At 41.1% G+C, this 17,253-nt stretch overlaps 1 protein-coding gene across 25 annotated transcripts in view; it reads right to left on the bottom strand.

Moving 5' to 3' along the window:
• The window catches only part of PTPRD (protein tyrosine phosphatase, receptor type D), a 956,762-nt gene that overhangs the window by 534,450 nt on the left and 405,059 nt on the right, over positions 1-17,253 (bottom strand). For 22 of the 25 annotated variants that reach the window (XM_025197518.1, XM_025197527.1, XM_025197523.1 and 19 more), the window contains one exon: positions 11,711-11,753. The exons of 1 other annotated variant lie outside the window; for it this stretch is intronic. The gene's annotated coding sequence lies outside the window, so the exon portion shown is untranslated. Of the gene's footprint in view, positions 1-11,710; positions 11,754-17,253 lie in introns of those variants that run through there. 2 more of the 25 variants (XM_025197514.1, XM_025197515.1) reach the window with 2 other exon arrangements.

Below are 17,253 nucleotides of genomic sequence, written 5' to 3'. Positions count from 1 at the left end.
TGATGAAGATGTTAAACAGTGCGGGCCCGAGGACCGAGCCCTGGGCGACCCTACTGCTCACATCTCGCCAGGGTGAGGACAACCCATCCACCGCTACTCTGGGTGCGCCCCATCAGCCAATATTTTACCCATCCTACTGTGCAGGCAATGATGCCACAGTCACTTAATTCATTGATGAGGATGGGGTGAGAGACAGTGTCAAAGGCTTTCTTAAAGTCTAGAAAGACTACGTCCACAGCGACACCATCATCCCAGGATTTAGTTACTTGGTCGTAAAAGGCAATCAGGTTGGTCTGGCAGGACCTGCCTTTGGTGAAGCCATGCTGATTGCCCCTGAGCATGATCTCCCCTGCAGGCCCCCCACAGATATGCTCCTTGATGATCCTCTCCAAGAGCTTCCCGAGCACTGAGGTGAGGCTTACAGGCCTATAATTACCTAGGTCCTCCTTCCTCCCCATCTTAAAAATAGGGACCACATTAGCCAGTTTCCAATCCCCTGGCCAGATGACCACGAATGCTCATACAGCCGGGCCAAAGGCTCTGAGATGACCCCTGCCAGCTCGCTCAACACCCTTGGGTGGAGGGCATCTGGACCTGCAGATTTAAAAATGTCTAGCCCTTCCAGAAGATCCCTAACTACATCTGCACTGACTGAAGGCTTGATAGAGCTATCCCCAAGATTGCCCCTGTCTCTGGTAGGTGGGATATCCCGGTCCCTGTTCAGGAAAACAGAGGTAAAGAAACTGTTAAAAATACCAGCTTTCTTGTCTAGCGTGGCCACCAGATTACCATTTGTGTCTTGCAGGGGCCCTACATTGCCTGGTGCCCTCTTCTTGCTCCCAATGTACTTGAAAAAGGACTTTTTGCTGTCCTTAATCTTGGATGCTAGCCTGAGTTCCAGCAATGTCAACACATGGTTTCCAGCAGATATAGTTCTGAAAAATATTCATACTGCATTACATTTTCAAAATATCATGTGCCCCGACCTAGTCCCCAAGATACACAACTGGTCACATATGGATACATATGGAAATAAATATTCCTGACCTGGCTACAAATGCTACAAATTTCCCTATACAATGGTTGGCAATGTTTTTGCGCAGAGTGCCAAAAACACCCGCACCTTGACTTATAAGATGTAGGAATGCCAGGGGTAGATGGTGAGGGAGCTGAAAGGAGACCAATCATTATTGTTACAGTGCAGCCCTGGCCCCTTCCCTGCCATCCATCCCAAGGCATGCGTGCCAATTAAAATGCCTGTGCATTTTAATTGGCACGCATGCTTTGACGTCCATGCCAGGGGTTGCCTACCCCTGCCTTAGGCAATTAAAAAGATGATGAACTGGAAGAGGAAAGCAGTAGAAAGTATGAAAACTGGGAAAAGGAAAATGAAGAAGCTGGCATCTCCTCAAGCTATTTTCACCTTCCCTATAAAAAATATAAAAGCAACCCCTGAGTTTATTCCCTCTGTTATTACAGTTAAATGCACTGAAGGCCTGGTCTTTTTCCACATTAGGTGCAAGAAGGCTTATATAATTTCTGAAACTACAACCTAGACTTCAGGGTGTTCTGGTACTGCACTGATCCCGTATAAACTCAAAAAGAACTTTCCGAATTCTCTGCATGCAAAAAGATTTAATAACTTGCTTCCCAATCCATTGCTGCTTTGCTGTATAGGACAGCAGGTTCCCTCCCTTGGTCCTATCACTAGGTCCCATGGGGAGATTTGTGTATTAGCACGGGAACTCAGAGCATGCCTTTAGGTGAAGCTGTTCCAGGGGTAAGGTGAGTTCTCTTACATGCTTCTTGCAAAGGTTAAGGACAGACTGCTCCTAAGGTTTTTTGGAGCTTTTTACACCTTGCCCTACTTTGGTAGTTTAAGACTGCCTTAGTAAAATGCAAAAATATAGAAAACATTGCTTACCAAAAAGCACAGAAACTTTCATTGCATATTCACCACTACAAAGATCCAAAAGTCCACCCCTGCATTATGCAGATGAAGAGACATCTGCCAAGTGAATTTTACTTTGTATGTGCCTTCTATGAGAAAAACAAACCTTAAGCAAGTTTTCGATACGACAGAAGGTCAGGAGCTACAAGGGAAGCTAACCTTATTACATCTTTCGGAAAGCTGGTGTAAAATCTCAAAATATTTTTAAATAGTAATACAAGTGGTAATAGCCCATAATTATGATACTGATTTGAGACAGATAATCTCCTTAATATTTTGATAGGTATGGAAGCAAGTTGCATACCAACGTATTTTAAAACATGGTAGCCAATATGTGCAGGCTCTCACACTTGAAGACCAAAACAGTGCCTCATTTATATATGACACCAACTATGTTCATTTTTCTCCTCAATTGAGGTTATTTAGATTATAGAATCATAAAAACTTAAGGTTGGAAGGGACCTGAGGAGGTCATCTAGTCCAAACTCTGCTCAAAGCGGGACCATCCCCAACTATATCATCTCAGCCAAAGTTTTGTCTAGCCGGGTCTTGAAAACTTCTAAGGATGGAGATTCCATAATCTCTCTGGGTAACCTGTTCCAGTATTTTACTACCCTCTTAGTGAGAAAATTTTTCCTAATATCTAACCTAAATTTCCCTTACTGTAACTTGAGACTGTTGCTCCTTGTTCTGTCATCTGCCACTACTGAGAACAGTCTAGCTCCATCCGCTTTCGAACCCACCTTCAGGTAGTTGAAGGCTGCTATTAAGTCCCATCTCAGTCTCCCCTTCTCTAAAATAAGCAAGCCCAGGTCTCTCCGTTTTTCCTCGTAAGTCATGGGCCCCAGCCCCCAAACCATTTCTGTTGCACTCCGCTGGACTCTTTCCAATTTCTCCACATATTTTCTGTAGTGGGGAGCCCAAAACTGAACACAGTACTCCAGATTTGGCCTCATCAGTACTAAATAGAGGGGAATAATCACTTCCCTTGATCTACTGGCAACACACCTACCAATCCAGCCCAGATCATAACAGGTAGATCACAGATAGACAGGTGCCATTAAATGTGAGCAGAAGACTATGATGAAGAATATTAGCACTAAAAAGGCTCCTTTCTGATTATTTTACTTCACATTAGTCTCCAGCTTTTCCACACTCCTACAATTACACCTTTGTTATCACTTCTTCCCTAATTCTAGCCTAACAAAGGAGAATTTCTATTTTGCTCCCCTCTAGTTAGCTGTAGATGTTTTTAACACTGCTAACCTACTGGAACAGGTAAAAAAGATAGAGAAGGGAGTCAATAGAACAGCAATAAAAATAACTGTTATTTTGAATGGAATGATTTAATAGAGATCTGAAAAGTTAGTCCTAGTGCATGCCTGAAAATATCCTAGATTCAGGTACTGGCAAGGTCCTGGTGCAAGTGCACTGTAGGGGGTCGCACCTACTGAATTTTATACTCTCATTTACATTTTGAATTCAACACTAGTCCTTTTGTGCCCACTACTGGCCACCCACATCTATTCCTCAGCACTTGGTAGGGCTTTAAATCTGCATAGGTTACTAAAAACCTCTACTCAACAGGGAAGGCTCCGTACACTCAAGTGTAACAATTAAAGTAATATAGCAGAGTATGTATGACACTGAGAAAAGGAAAGTTTAAGCTAATTATGTGGGAAGGAAGATGCCTGACATTAGGACCTATTAGGTGATGATACAGTCTCTTTACGAGAAACAGTGTAGCTCATGTATTCCTTTGGACACAACAGCAAGAGTGGAGACGGACTAGAGGAACGTGATGCAAGGAACAATTTCATTGTTTTCTGTTGGGGAATATCAGTAGCTGATAAACCCACATTCCAATACTCTTTTCCAGGCTAGGATTTTTGTGACCAATTGTGCAGTGGAACAACTATATAGTTGGGAGGGATACTAACAAGCTTTCAGGTACTACTGTACCCCTCCTCAGGTCACCCGAACACTACCTTTTTCCAGGCTTTGTTCCTAAAATTTTATAACAAAAATATATTTACCCCTCTATGAAAAGCCATGGTTATTTTTTTTTTACCTCCAGTTTCCTTAATAGTGATTTATTCACCTGCATTTTTCTTAGTAAGAATGACTAGGAACTGAGGGGGTGGAAGTATCTTCAGTTCAATTTTTCAAATACTGTTTATCATTTTTGTTTGGAGGGACATGCCTATATATTTCCTCTTCATTTCCTGCATCATTAGTGAATACACTGGGTGGGAGGTAGTAATCATTAGCATGGTTTTCAGAGATTTTGCTATTTGGCTGTCAAATAGCCTCAGTGGGAACTGTGCTATTAAATTCAAGAGTATCATAGTAAAAATGTATCCCAGAATACCTGAACTAAGTAGAAAAGAATCTACAGTATTTTCTTTATCATGTAGCATCAACTTGCAATTGACTTAATTAGTTTTTCTTTGTATTGACTAGTCTTTGCATACCCATGATTCAGAATACATATTTTTGTTCTCAGACCTTCCTTGATCCCATTTTACCTTATCCTGGGCATATTTTAAGGATACTGAATGAATGGAGGGCTCTTTAATCTGCTGATATTTTTGGTCAAAAACCAAAATAAACAAAACAATCATCCTTGACCTTCAACGTGTCAACAACTAAGCCATCCTTGCACACACTCTAGAAAACCTCCAGACTGTGCTGGATCTTTTCAGAGAAGGCTACCAAAGTTTGGGCCTCTCTCTCAACATCACAAAGACTGAAGTGCTCTATCAGCCTGCCCCAGACCATGAACATGAACTTCCCTCTCTTCCCCAAATTAGCATCAAAGGAAAGGTATTAGAGGCAGTTGAGCACTTCCCCTACCTTGGTAGATGTCTCTCTCAGAGTGAACATTGATGACAAAATCCAGTACAAGATCCAGTGCGCATGTGCCTCCTTTAGGAAATTGCTCCGGCATATCTTTATTCATCGCAATCTCCACCAAGATCCAGGTCCCCAATGTAATTATCAAGCCCACTCTCCTCTGTAGATGTGAAACATAGGTGACCTACTATTATCATCTCAAGAGACTGGAGAGGTATTACCAATGATGCCTTCAGAAAATCTTCCACATTAAATGGAAAGATAACCGCACAAATGCCAGCATCCTTGCTGAAGCCAATATTACCAGCATTGAGTCCGTGATCCTCAAGCGCCAACTTCACTAATCTAGACATTGTGTGTGGATGCCTGAGTCTCAACTCCCAAAACAAGTGCTCTACTCCTAGCTTACTAATAGCCTGAGCTCTCAAAGTAGCCAAAGAAAACATTGAAGGCACACTTCAAGAAAACGGATGCCAATGTCAAGACTTAGGAAGAGCTAACTGCTGGCTGACTCCAAAGGCGCTGCAACCTCAACCAAATGGTTTTTGAGGTAAAGTGTCTTACCCTTGAAGCAGAGAAGAAAGAGCAGAGAAAGGAAAAGGAGAGAGATCCTGGTCTTTGGCCTACCATCTCCTGCAGAAAGACTAACACCTTCTGCAGATAGGTCTGTGGCTCAATGATTGGACTCTTAAGTCACCTCAAGACCCATCAATGAGCCATCCTCAACTCGAGGGACTGATGATAATGTGCTACATGTGACACAGGGCTGGTCTGGGACAAGAGCTGCCTGTGATACCTGCCCCATGTGCTAGATCTGGACTTGGGACCAGTCTGTGGGCTTGATCCAGCCCAAGAACAGGCCGTGCTAACTCATTCAGCTCATGAGGCCTGATGAACTTGAGACCCCTGATTTAGGAGGTACAGTGAGGATGACAACAGTTATTGTAGACCCCTGATTTAGGAGGTACAGTGAGGATGAAAACAGTTATTGTCCCTGCCAGTTTGTTTGTTTGTTTTTTTATCTGCCTCGTATATGAATGTGATCAAAACAGAAACATACCCTAGTTGTAAGGTAGTGTTCCAAATGCATACTTAAGCCCTGATTTTTAATCCTTGGATTTCTTTTCACACCAGTAAGTGACACACTTGGGTTTCAGGAGGAGAATGGCAAGTACATCACTTCTAGAACATTCTTTTAAAGAAACAAGATTGACTGGCTGACTCTTATCCTCAAACTTTGTAAGCCAAAAATGAAGCACGGGGAGACTGAGGATTACAAAAAACAAAAAAAACAAAAAACAGAGAACCCATAGAAGTTCAGGGATAAGACTGAAATGAGTGGGGAAAAAAAAAGGAGGGGGCATCTATTTCCTACAAAAACGTAGTTTAAATTATTCCCTTTAATTTCCCTTTGCAGTCTAACTTGGCATACATTTGTTACCACAATCACAAATTTGCAAGATGATATATTGTTAATTCAAAGATCTTGCAGCCAGCAGAAATGTCCTGTAAGCAGCTGCTTTTACAAGTTCTACCCTACTTGTCAATAATGATTGTGTAGCAGAAACAAACAGCTTTAATTAACACTTAACCTTTTTCTTTCATGTATAAATACACTTTGTAATGAGTATCTGTCAGTCTCATTTACTCTACAAATTCTCCACTGAAAAATGCTCCTTTGTTTAATTGCAGCTTCTGTCTTTTTCCCTTTTTCTATAGGCGTCAGTTTGTGGTTCCTTTAAACTTAAAAGCCAGAAGATTTTTCCATGTTTCTAAAATTCCAAGCCACACTCAAATATATTGTACAGATATTATTATGCTTTTAGTACTCAGTTAATTTTTTTATAGAAGATAATAAGATTCACAAACTGATTAAAACTTTACTGATTTCTCACTTCCTTAATAATCAACTCAATTTGCCAAAGTAACTCATGCCCATATTCTTCCCTAAAGTTCCATCCTCATTTTCTTTTTATCCTTCTTACTCAGTAGTCAAATCAGCATGTTTGCTTTTCCATCACATACAACCCAGTTACTGTCTAGAGACTGTTGCTGTACACATCCTTCACTATGGACCTAATCAAAAGCACACCAAGTCAGTGGAGAGGCCCCCATTGGTTTTAACGGGCTTTAGATATAGTCCTTGGGGTACAACCCGCTATAACCCTTTCCAATCAAGTTTGAGTGAGCTAGAAGGCTAGAAAGCTTCAAGAATGCTTCTGGCTTCCAGCAGCTCCTGCGGTACAATGAGGAACATTACTATTATGAAGGGAACTTTCATGAATGGATCTACTATAATAATTTCTTCTTGCACGTTCCCCCAAAAAAGAAAGAAATTTTTTCCAAAGTTGTAACTTGCTCTGCCTGTCCTCAGCTCCCCACTTAGGTTTTTCTAGACACCCAGAGCTAAACACGGTCTTGCAGCCCAACAGTTTGACCCCTGGCGCCAGTTACCAAGACCACCGATCCTTCTCACCGCCCAAGTCTTTGATGAAGTTTTAATCTTGGGGAACGCTGTTAATCCCAGCTCAATGGTATCTTGCTAGGTCTACTTGTTAGTACGAGGACACTGAGGCTCAGGTTCCCTTACATCCCACCTAGCGCCAACCCATTGTTACTCCAATGTTGCATGGACACAGTTGTTGTTTTTTTTTTTTTACCAGTTGTCACTTCCATCTTGTCACTTAGGTCCACCACTGTCTTCATTCCCCATTTTGTCCCCAGACCTCCACGTCAGGTCCAGGTAAGTGAACTGATTCCTCTGAGTCAGTCTATAGGGACAGCTCCTCATCCAGAGGCTGCCACCAGTCATCTCTCCCGGGATCTCTGTCCCAACTGCAGCCTTCCCTTGGCTGCTGAGGATTTCCTTCCAGTCCTCCTGTTGGACTGGAGCGTGGAACTTTTAACTCTGCCATGCCACCCCTGCTGCTGAATCGGCATTGGCACGTGCTTACAAAGCACATCCATGCCAGCACCGGCTTTTCTTATTCTTCTGGCATCCTGGCCCCTGTTGGCTGCGGCTCGGGATGCTGCAGCACTGTTGGTAATTCCTGCAGCGTGGTGAACCCGCCACCACTGCCAATGCTCCTGCAGCTGTGCATGCTGTGGTGATACGAGGAGGGCCTGCGGGGCAGCAGTTCCACCAGTGCCACCCCATTCCCAGGGCTCAGCCTGCCACAGGGCCACTGGCAGGATCCATGACACCGCGATCCTGCCACTTCCGCCATGCTCCTATGGCTCAGCACACCACAGCACGGCTGGTGAGACCTGTGGCATGGGGCTCACACCACTGTCACCAGGTCCCTGCAGCTCGGCGACTCCTCTGCCTCTGCCACAAAAATCTCTCTCTCTAAGTCTTTATAACTCCTTGTCATGCAATACTCTTAATGTGCTTCCTGAGAGATACCATTAGGGGATTTCAACATTTTTGTTTCATATTTTCTGAATTAATTCATGAAATGCAATTAAAAAATAAGTTATACTTGCAGTTTCAGAGTTAAAAATATTAGTAATTATTTTTCAAGTCGTCAGTCCCAAGGCCTCTGTGACCATTGGGGCTCCTTAGATGCTATAACTACCTTCCTAGGTTAGTTGAGTTGCAATGCTTTGTATCATTGGTGATTCTTTGGGCAGAGTGACCTGGCGGTGCCCAACTCCCCTCTTATTTTTACCACAAGCGAACTAGATTTAAAATGTAGATTTCATGTATGCACATTCTTTCTGAGAACTTCACATTCCTGTAACAGCAAAACTTGCACACAGTACATCTATATTATCATAAGGCAGGACAGTGTGGCTCATTATAAACTAAGCTGCTGGTGCCATACTGCCCTACCGTCTGCTAAACCCTTGACTAACACGGTTAACTATGTCTCTACACTATCATAAATTAAACATATATACAGAGCATTAATAGTGGGTTAAACTACAGAAAGTCCCATACAAAAGCCTCTCCTATTAAAAATTACCATTTTGAGCCTAGACACGATTTTTTTCCTGCAGTGTTCAAGACTGCTAGTATGCATGCAAATATTTTGCCAAAACTCTCTGAAAAACTGTATATATATAAATAGATGAATGTCAAGATGTTGGATGGATGAATAAATTGCAAGTTTAAATTTATTTTTCAGAATTTACCACTAAATGCACACCTTGTAAAACAACTATCTGGAGTATTACTGAAAAAGATGACAATAATTATTTTGCTTAAATGAATAGTTCAAAATAAGTTGCCTAATTCTATTTTATACCGAAAACCTTTGCAATCCAACTATAAGTATGCATGTAGTATTACTTTCGAAATAGTGGAAATATAAACTTAATTCTGTCAACAAAAGCAAGTCACATCTAAAATGACAAACGCCTTTCTGTTAATAAAATGTCTACTGACATTAAAGAGATCTTTTAAAGATTAAAATTGAAGCTTTGCACATTCACTTTGCAGTTTGTTTGATATGAACCACAGTACCTAACCAGTCAGTACTAATGAACACCATAATCACTATAATCAAACAAACAAAGCAACTACACATTAGGAAGGAATTACACTACTATTTAGAAAGTATTACTGTTTCTAAATGGGTAATTATATTTGGAAATTGTAAATGAACTTGAAATGACTCTGAGAAGAGGTTTTTTGGATTATGGAGCTTGTAACATCATTATTTGATTTTACTCGTGCTATCGATACAGTTTTCTATTCACTGCAGGCCCTGATTTTACCAGCTGTATTCATTATACATGCCTGTATTATGTAGACCACTTCTTTTTTAAAACTTGGAGAAATTATTAGTTTTCAGTGTCTTAATTTAAAATTTGCCCACGTGCTAATTAATTTACAGGGATATTATGTGTGTTCCAATGTCAGCAAGATACTTTAGTAAAACAGACACTTACAAACCTTGAGACCTGATGGGAGACGGAAGGTAACTCATTAAAGAATTATCATGGCTACATACAGACAGCCAAAAACCCTGAGGGTGAATCAATTCAATATTTGCAGGTTAGTTTAGGTTGTGTAGACTGAACTAATAAGCCATTGAACAGACATTCATTTTTGACTCTGGAAATGTAGCCACATGCCTGCAGTGGCCCAAGCCAGAAGCTGGGGGTGCCAGAGCACACCTCCCTGCTCAGCTGGAGCAGACAGCTTGAGCCAAGGCTAGTCCACCCACCCTGCAAAGAGGGTGGGAGAGGGGGTTGCGGGGAGGTGCAAAACATCCTGGAGTCCTGGGGAACTGTGGGTGAACTTGAATCTGGAGGGGATCTGGGACAGAAGTTCAATAATCCAATGTAACCTAAATCAGCTAAGTCTGATACTACATCTATCCAGATTTATCTTAAATTGGTTTTGGCCATTTTGAAAGTGCTTTATGTGAACTGAACTTCTGTTGTGTTACAGATTTGAACCGGTTTCCAATCACGAATACCTTTTATGTGTAATTTCTGTGAATTTACAGGGCGTAGCCTATGAGGTTACAACTGAAGAGACTGGTTTTACCACTGTGTTACTTCAGATTTTCAATAGTGAAACACAGGTAATATCAGCATGAAACCAGAGTAATAAATGAAGAATCAGGCCTATTGCTTGGCCTAGAGTTTTATTCAAATAAGAGACATTCCTATGTACATATAATTTTACAGTTTTGTGCATTACTGCCTTGTCAGATTTGTGGACTGCTGCCCATAAGGGTGACTGAACCAAAACAATTAAAGTAGTTCTAGCTGGGTTCTCTGGCTGTCAAATTACACTACTAGGGAAAATAGGGAAGTTGGCTTTGTTTAAAAAAAAATTAACCATTTGTTTTGGAAACTCTACCAATTCAATGGGCAGGATAGACAATGTGGCCATTTTACAGAAAAAAAGGAAGAAAGTAGGATAGTTGGTTCTTCTACCTGCATGAAAAGTGATAGCAAGGATTAGCCTCAATAAGTAAACAAATCCAAGAGAATTAATGCAGTCAGAGGATCTATTTTAAACGTGCCAATGTTCATTCTATTATCAGTTGCTGTCTGATAATTTGATATGACAGGTGTGAGGCACAAGTTATGACTTCTTCCTTCTTAAAACAACAATTGTGAGCCTTTACTGTTCACAAGAAATATCAAGGTCATTGTCTAGATCAAACAGAAAAGAGAGCTTCCATCAACAAATGTCAAAACAGATAAGCACAGATTTGACATACACTTGCAAAACTATCACCTGCTATCAGTGCTGCAATGACAGCTGTGTGGTAAGACAATGTGGACCAATTTATCTGTGATCTGTGTCCCAAGTGTGCCCCAAATGAATATGATAAACATATGTCTTTCTGCCACACCGTGGGTGTTGCTGTAAAGTTATTTGTATAATGATCTAAATAATCAGTGATGATAGACCTTTTTCATAGTAGGTAAGCTTACATTTCACACAAGTATACAATTTGTATAATTTCCAATGAAAGAACACTTTAAAAAAAATAATTCCACATACTGAGGGAAAAGAATATAGATATGTACTACAGCGAAGGAAGTCTTACTTGCCCAAAGGAAAAGCAAAATATGTAAGCATTTTCTCAAGTCTATGAACGCATCTGTACACAGCAAATGGCTACTGTTATGAAACTACCCGTATCAAATGAACTGCATTGTATTTATGTATACAGTATTTTTCAGGCCTTTCTAAACTGTTTATGCTGGTGGTCTAGTATACCTCTTCAGCATTATTAGTAGCCTTAATCTTCTAACAATTAAAAAGAATAGATGCAGGAACAAAATAATTCCAAAATAATCAGAGTGATGACCTCAACTGCTGAAATATAAACATAGCCTGGTTACAGAACACAAGTGCACAATGATTTTTTTGACATGTTACAAAGAGCCTTTTGTTTTTACAGGATTGCTGAAACTTAAGAACGTACATACCTGTAGCATATACTGATGCAAATGAAGAAATGTAAATCGTCCCCTATTGTATAGCAGGAAAAACAAAAGTAAAAATTATATTTAAAACACCATTGGAAGTGTTTAAGAAAGAAAACATAACCTAAGTGTCTACAGACAATTAAACCTTTTCTTTCCTTGTCTAACAATTTTTTGTCATCTTCAAAGGTCTCTCTCTCTCTGACCTGGTCAGTCCAGGATGTGAGCCCCATGCAGTGCAGGACCACATGGTGCAGTCCCATGTCAGCCAGAGCAGATGTGGGATCACACGTGCCAGCGGTGGAAGAGGTGGAGTGCACGTGGCCTGGCCATGTCAATCACCTGGACAATGGATCAGTCCTGTGCCAATAATCTTGCCAACAAGGCCAGATAAGTTTGACACCCCTGTTTTAAAACAAACAGTAATTCCTTTCTTCAGTGGAATTTGGTCTGATGTATAGCTTGCAAAAGATATATTTTACCTATTCAAACCCCAGAGCTCTTAACAGTTGCCAAACTGTTGTGTCAGGCATTTTTAATATGGTCTCTCTTCTTCGCTCTCCTTACCTCACTCTTAAAAAGAAATCTTATGAGTTTTCCCAAAAAAAGTTCACTAACATCTTATACTATATTTTAAAATATATTAGACTATGTATTTATGTATTTCCTACCTAACCCCCTGCCCAAAAACCTTTCATTCTTCAAACAAAGTAAAATTTTTGTGTTGCATTAAATCATTAAAGCAAAGGCTACATTCCATAACATCAATTAAAATTAGAGATTTACAGAAAAAGAAAAATATTATATTTCACAAACACACAATAATATTATTAAGCCCTCTCTCTCATACCCCTCACAGATGATAAAAGGAAATGATAATTAAGTGCCACCATCTTTCCTTTATAACATATTAAGTAGCTGCACCAAAGGTATGAATAAATAAATGCATACATCTTATTTATTATTAAATTATCATTAACCAGGTTTATAGTTGTACAATCCAATTTAAATAACAATTTGACTCTATTAGCCAGTGGAAAGTACCCATAGTAGTCTTTAACTAATGTGATACATCTTAACAAAAAAGATCTGTACACTAAAACTTGAGATTTACCAAGAATCCAGGCTACTAAACAAGAACTCAGCTCTTAAGCAGAGCATTTGACTATCTCAGTTGCTAGTTCAAATTTCCAGTTTTGCATCATATATTACATTTATTTACAAATGGAGGATAAATGAAGAACCAAATCCAGAATTAAAAAATGAGAACAAATATTAGCTATAGGACACATCTAATACAATATAACTAGCATAGTTCTAGTTTATTCTTTATGTTTCAGAACATAAAGGTCTTGCTGAGTTTTCTATCTGTGTATACCGAGGAGTGGAATTGGTTCTGCTCAACAGAGAAAAAGAAGAGCAATGCAGTCTTTTGATTGTGAAGGATAATCTATAAACACAAGGAACAAAGTTGACCCTTGGTGTGATCTCTGTTCACCTCACACAAGGGATGGCAATCTAGAGATATCGTTATAGGGTACAAAACCGCTTTTAGGAAGGGCTCCTAAAGGAAATCATTCTTCCATTCAACCATGTTGCTATGGTAACAGAACCAATCAAGCCTCTTCACAAAGGCTTTTATGTCAAGTTCTGTCAGCAAACTCATACAGAAAGTATAACTCAAACTAAATTAACAATATAGTCATTAAACTATTAAGATACGTAAAAACACGTATTGTTTACAAATGAATGCATCATAGCTCATCTTTTAGATGAGCAGCTTTTAATATATAAATTAGTTTACTGTAAAGCCATACTGCCTACTATTAATAATTTCCTGTTAAGTTTTCTTAGTATAGCCTCAGAGGGAATAATTTATGTTGTTCTTAGTAGTTTGTCTGTACAACAAATTGAACATTTCACAACCTAATCTTTTTTCTTCTTCTCTTCTACTCCCAACCCTGCTGGTTCAAGTTAAATCAGACTCCCGCAGCATCCCAGCATTTTAAAGCCCTGGGTTGAGCTGTCTGCTCCAGAGAGCAGGGCTGGCCCTTCCCCTCTGCTCCCTAGCTGAAGCAGTGAGTGCTGGCTCACTGATTGGCTCACTGCCCTCCCCCCTCCTCCCCACCCCCAGCAAACCCCTGCTGGGGTCTGGGGCCAGGGAGAGGAGTTAAACTTCCTTTCCTTTGAGTACGGAGCTGCCCTGTGCTGCTTACTGAGTACTGGCTGCAACTGTGGACTACAAATCCCGGAGGCACATGGAAGCAGGAAGAGGAAGTGATGAGCAACCCTGAAGTTCTGCTGCTGTGAGTCTGGACTGAAAATTTCAGAGATCTCAGGGGCAGCAGGAAGAGGTAGTGAACACACAGCCCATACTGGCTACATGCCAGAGAGATGTGCTCCAGTGCACCCCTAGCCTCCACCGCCCCCAGCTTAGACTAACCTGCAAAGACTGAATATCAGTTCAGCCTTGGGCTTTTTGACTGTCTCTACTTAGCCTACAAGGGACTTGTATCCTATTTCTTTGGTTCTTGGCACAAATGTTTTTTTTCAGCAGTAGACATGTTTTAAAATCTATAAAACTAAGCAATTTTTCCTTTAAAACAAGCCCTCAGCCTGCTGAAAGCTTCAACTAGCACTGGAAATAAGGTAAACTGAAGGCACTAGGCAAAGAGTCCTAAAATAGCAAGGTGGGGTACAGATTTGCAAAATAAATTGTTGCATATTTTGACTAGCTCCACTCCTAGTAGACATTACAGGCATTTTTACATGTGCTTCAGGAGGTGCAGGGGGGAGGAAAGGTGCTTTAAATAAATTAATGAGCCACGCTAAAAGCACCCAAGTGTCACATGTACCAGTATCCCCACACTGAAAAATGGTGGCGAGGCACTTGGAACTAAAGCACATCAAACAAGCTTTAGTTTAAAGTGCCCCACCACCATTTTTCAGCATGGGGACACTGATACACTTGACGTAAGAGTCTGCTGGAGAGTATTTATTTTCATGCTCCAGCGGACTCGACTAGCTCCGACATGCTGGTATGCCTGGAACAGGGAGTGAACCTCATACTCCCATATGCCAGATGAATGCCCTAACCACTAAGATACAGAGTCTCTCTCTCCCATCCTCTTTCCCACCCCAACTTCCTCAGACTAATGAATGGGCTGCTTTAATAACTTAAAGTAGATTTCCAGCAGGAGAAACTGAGAAAGAAATCTCTCAAATACCCAAGAGTCACAGGTTTAGGGAACTCACCTGGGGAATGGGACACTGAAGTTCCATTCCTGGCTCTGGATGAAGACAAATAGGAACACAGAGCAGGATCCTTCCCATGTCCCAGTGGAGTGCCCCACAACAGTAATGCCCACAGTTTTGGCTGTGTGGACCAGAAGCAAATGGCATGGGGCTGGTTCAGGGCCCCAGAGTCCACCCCATCTGGCCTGGCCAGGACTGGGCTCCAAGGACCTTGGCACCACCTTTGCCCAGCCTCTCCACATCCTGACATTGGGCTCTGCACTGCTCTATATGTCCCATCTAGTGCACAAAGTCAGGACTCGCAGGGATCCTTATGTATCTGTGGAGAGCCCACAGGCTAAAGAACAGGTTGCAGGGGACCAATTGAGCATCCCTGCCCTACACACTAGCAAACTAGATATTCTGGGATTTCGGTACATGTGTTTTTCCCCCCTGAAAATGTCTATAGGTCTCTGTTACATCTTAAATTGTAACAGGAATATTTATGAAACTGCATAAAAATTGAAAACTAAGAAAACCATTTGCCCTTCAATCTATTGTTAATGAATGTGACAAATTTCTGGGTTCATTTGAAATATACAATTAGGACTAAAATTCAGACGTAACTTCCTTGTAGTTGCTATTGAAATACTAGGACTCTTCCATTAAGCCTAACAGCGACCATACTGCAATAAGAAATTTCACTTTATTAAATAGGGGCCAACCCTTTTGGCAGGCATGTCACAAAGCCTGGCACTCTTCCTGAGTGCCACTCTGATCCTCTTCCCCTGCGCAATCTGACCGTCTACTTTCTGCTTCCCACAATATCTGCTCTGTGCTGTATATCCCCTCCTTGATCTACCATATGCCACACAGAGACTGTCAGCAGACATTAAGACACTCAGGGCCCGTCCAGGCAAGTGTGGGCATTTGGTTCCCTGAGGACAAGTAGCAGTGGTTCACTTTGCACCACAGCTACTTGTCCGCAGGGAATGCTCGTGCCATGCACACTTTAGCATGCAGCAAGTTACCTCAGGAGCAGTAGGGGAGGCTGGGGCTGGGGCCTCCCAAAGCTGCAGCCACCATGCTCCTACCTGGTGGAGCCTGGCTGGTAACTGCAGTATGGCTCCAGGCAGCCCAGCTCCGCTTTTCATCAGTGCGCGCTGCCCAAGCATGCGCTGCTCCGTTTTCTTTTTTCCAAGGGTCAAAGTAACCCACAGAAAAAAACACTCAGAGCAACACACACTTGCAGCACAAAGAACATGAAACTGTGGTATGTGGTTCTGCAGACATGTTTGTGGTGCCACATACTGCATGATCGCACTCATCTGGACACACCCTCAGGTTTTTTGCAGGAGGTGCCAAGCACTTCCCAGATTTGGACCCAAATCCCTGGAATATAAAGATTTTAGTTTCCAATTTTAGAAATAAAGAATGCTTAACAACTTTACTTTTAAAAACAAACCCTACAGCAGGAGGATTCAACTGAAAAAAACCTATCAATTCTGATTTTAGTAACTCCCACAGAATACTGAAACCTATAAACAGATAATAATTTAACATACCTCTTCCAAAATATGCCAACACATTAAGATAATGAGCAATGCTGCATCTTCTCTTCCTACCACAACATAGAGATTCTGTTCAGATTCTGCAATATTAACTAAAGCCCCAGCCCTACCTCAGAATTTGCCTAAAAAAAAATAAATCTTAGGCTTAAAAAACTGCACCTCATCTTTCCTGATACAGAATCAGGGTAAAAAAAAAAAGGATGAGTTCCTTTTAAACTTCACCTATAAACAGAAAAATGTATCAGAATAATAAGACAATGAAGATAAGGTATTTCGCTGGATGCAATGTCCTTTCATGGGATCATAAATAAAGTACTGGTTATTACTACTACCACCAATACCACCACCACATCAGACATTTTATTTAGCATGTATGATAAGTATGATGCATTATTTAGCTCCCTCCCATGCCTTTTTCCCCACTCCCATCATGCAGACAGCACCGGGCTTGGCTCCATCAGCCCACTCACCCAATCAGGCACAAGTTAATGAAGATGCTTTGATTTGGATTGCCTTCATCTGAGCCCAAATTAAGTGAGGGTTAATTTGTTGTTCAATCAGGCACTTTTAAAGCGCTCTGCAGCTGTGCTCTTCTGTCAGGACATGGTTGTAGATCACTTTCAGGGGGCCGAACAAACATCATTTCTGTCAGTACTCCTAGTTTCTGTCAAATTGAACTATGGCCATAGTTTTAAAAGCTCCCCTTTTTAACCAAACAGTTTCCATATTTCTTAAAACACC

The sequence above is a fragment of the Alligator sinensis genome, unplaced genomic scaffold (genome assembly GCF_000455745.1).
Source record: "Alligator sinensis unplaced genomic scaffold, ASM45574v1 scaffold392_1, whole genome shotgun sequence".
Lineage (NCBI taxonomy): Eukaryota > Metazoa > Chordata > Crocodylia > Alligatoridae > Alligator > Alligator sinensis.
The sequence above is the reverse complement of the archived record's forward strand: the minus strand, read 5'-3'. Positions and strand labels throughout refer to the sequence as shown.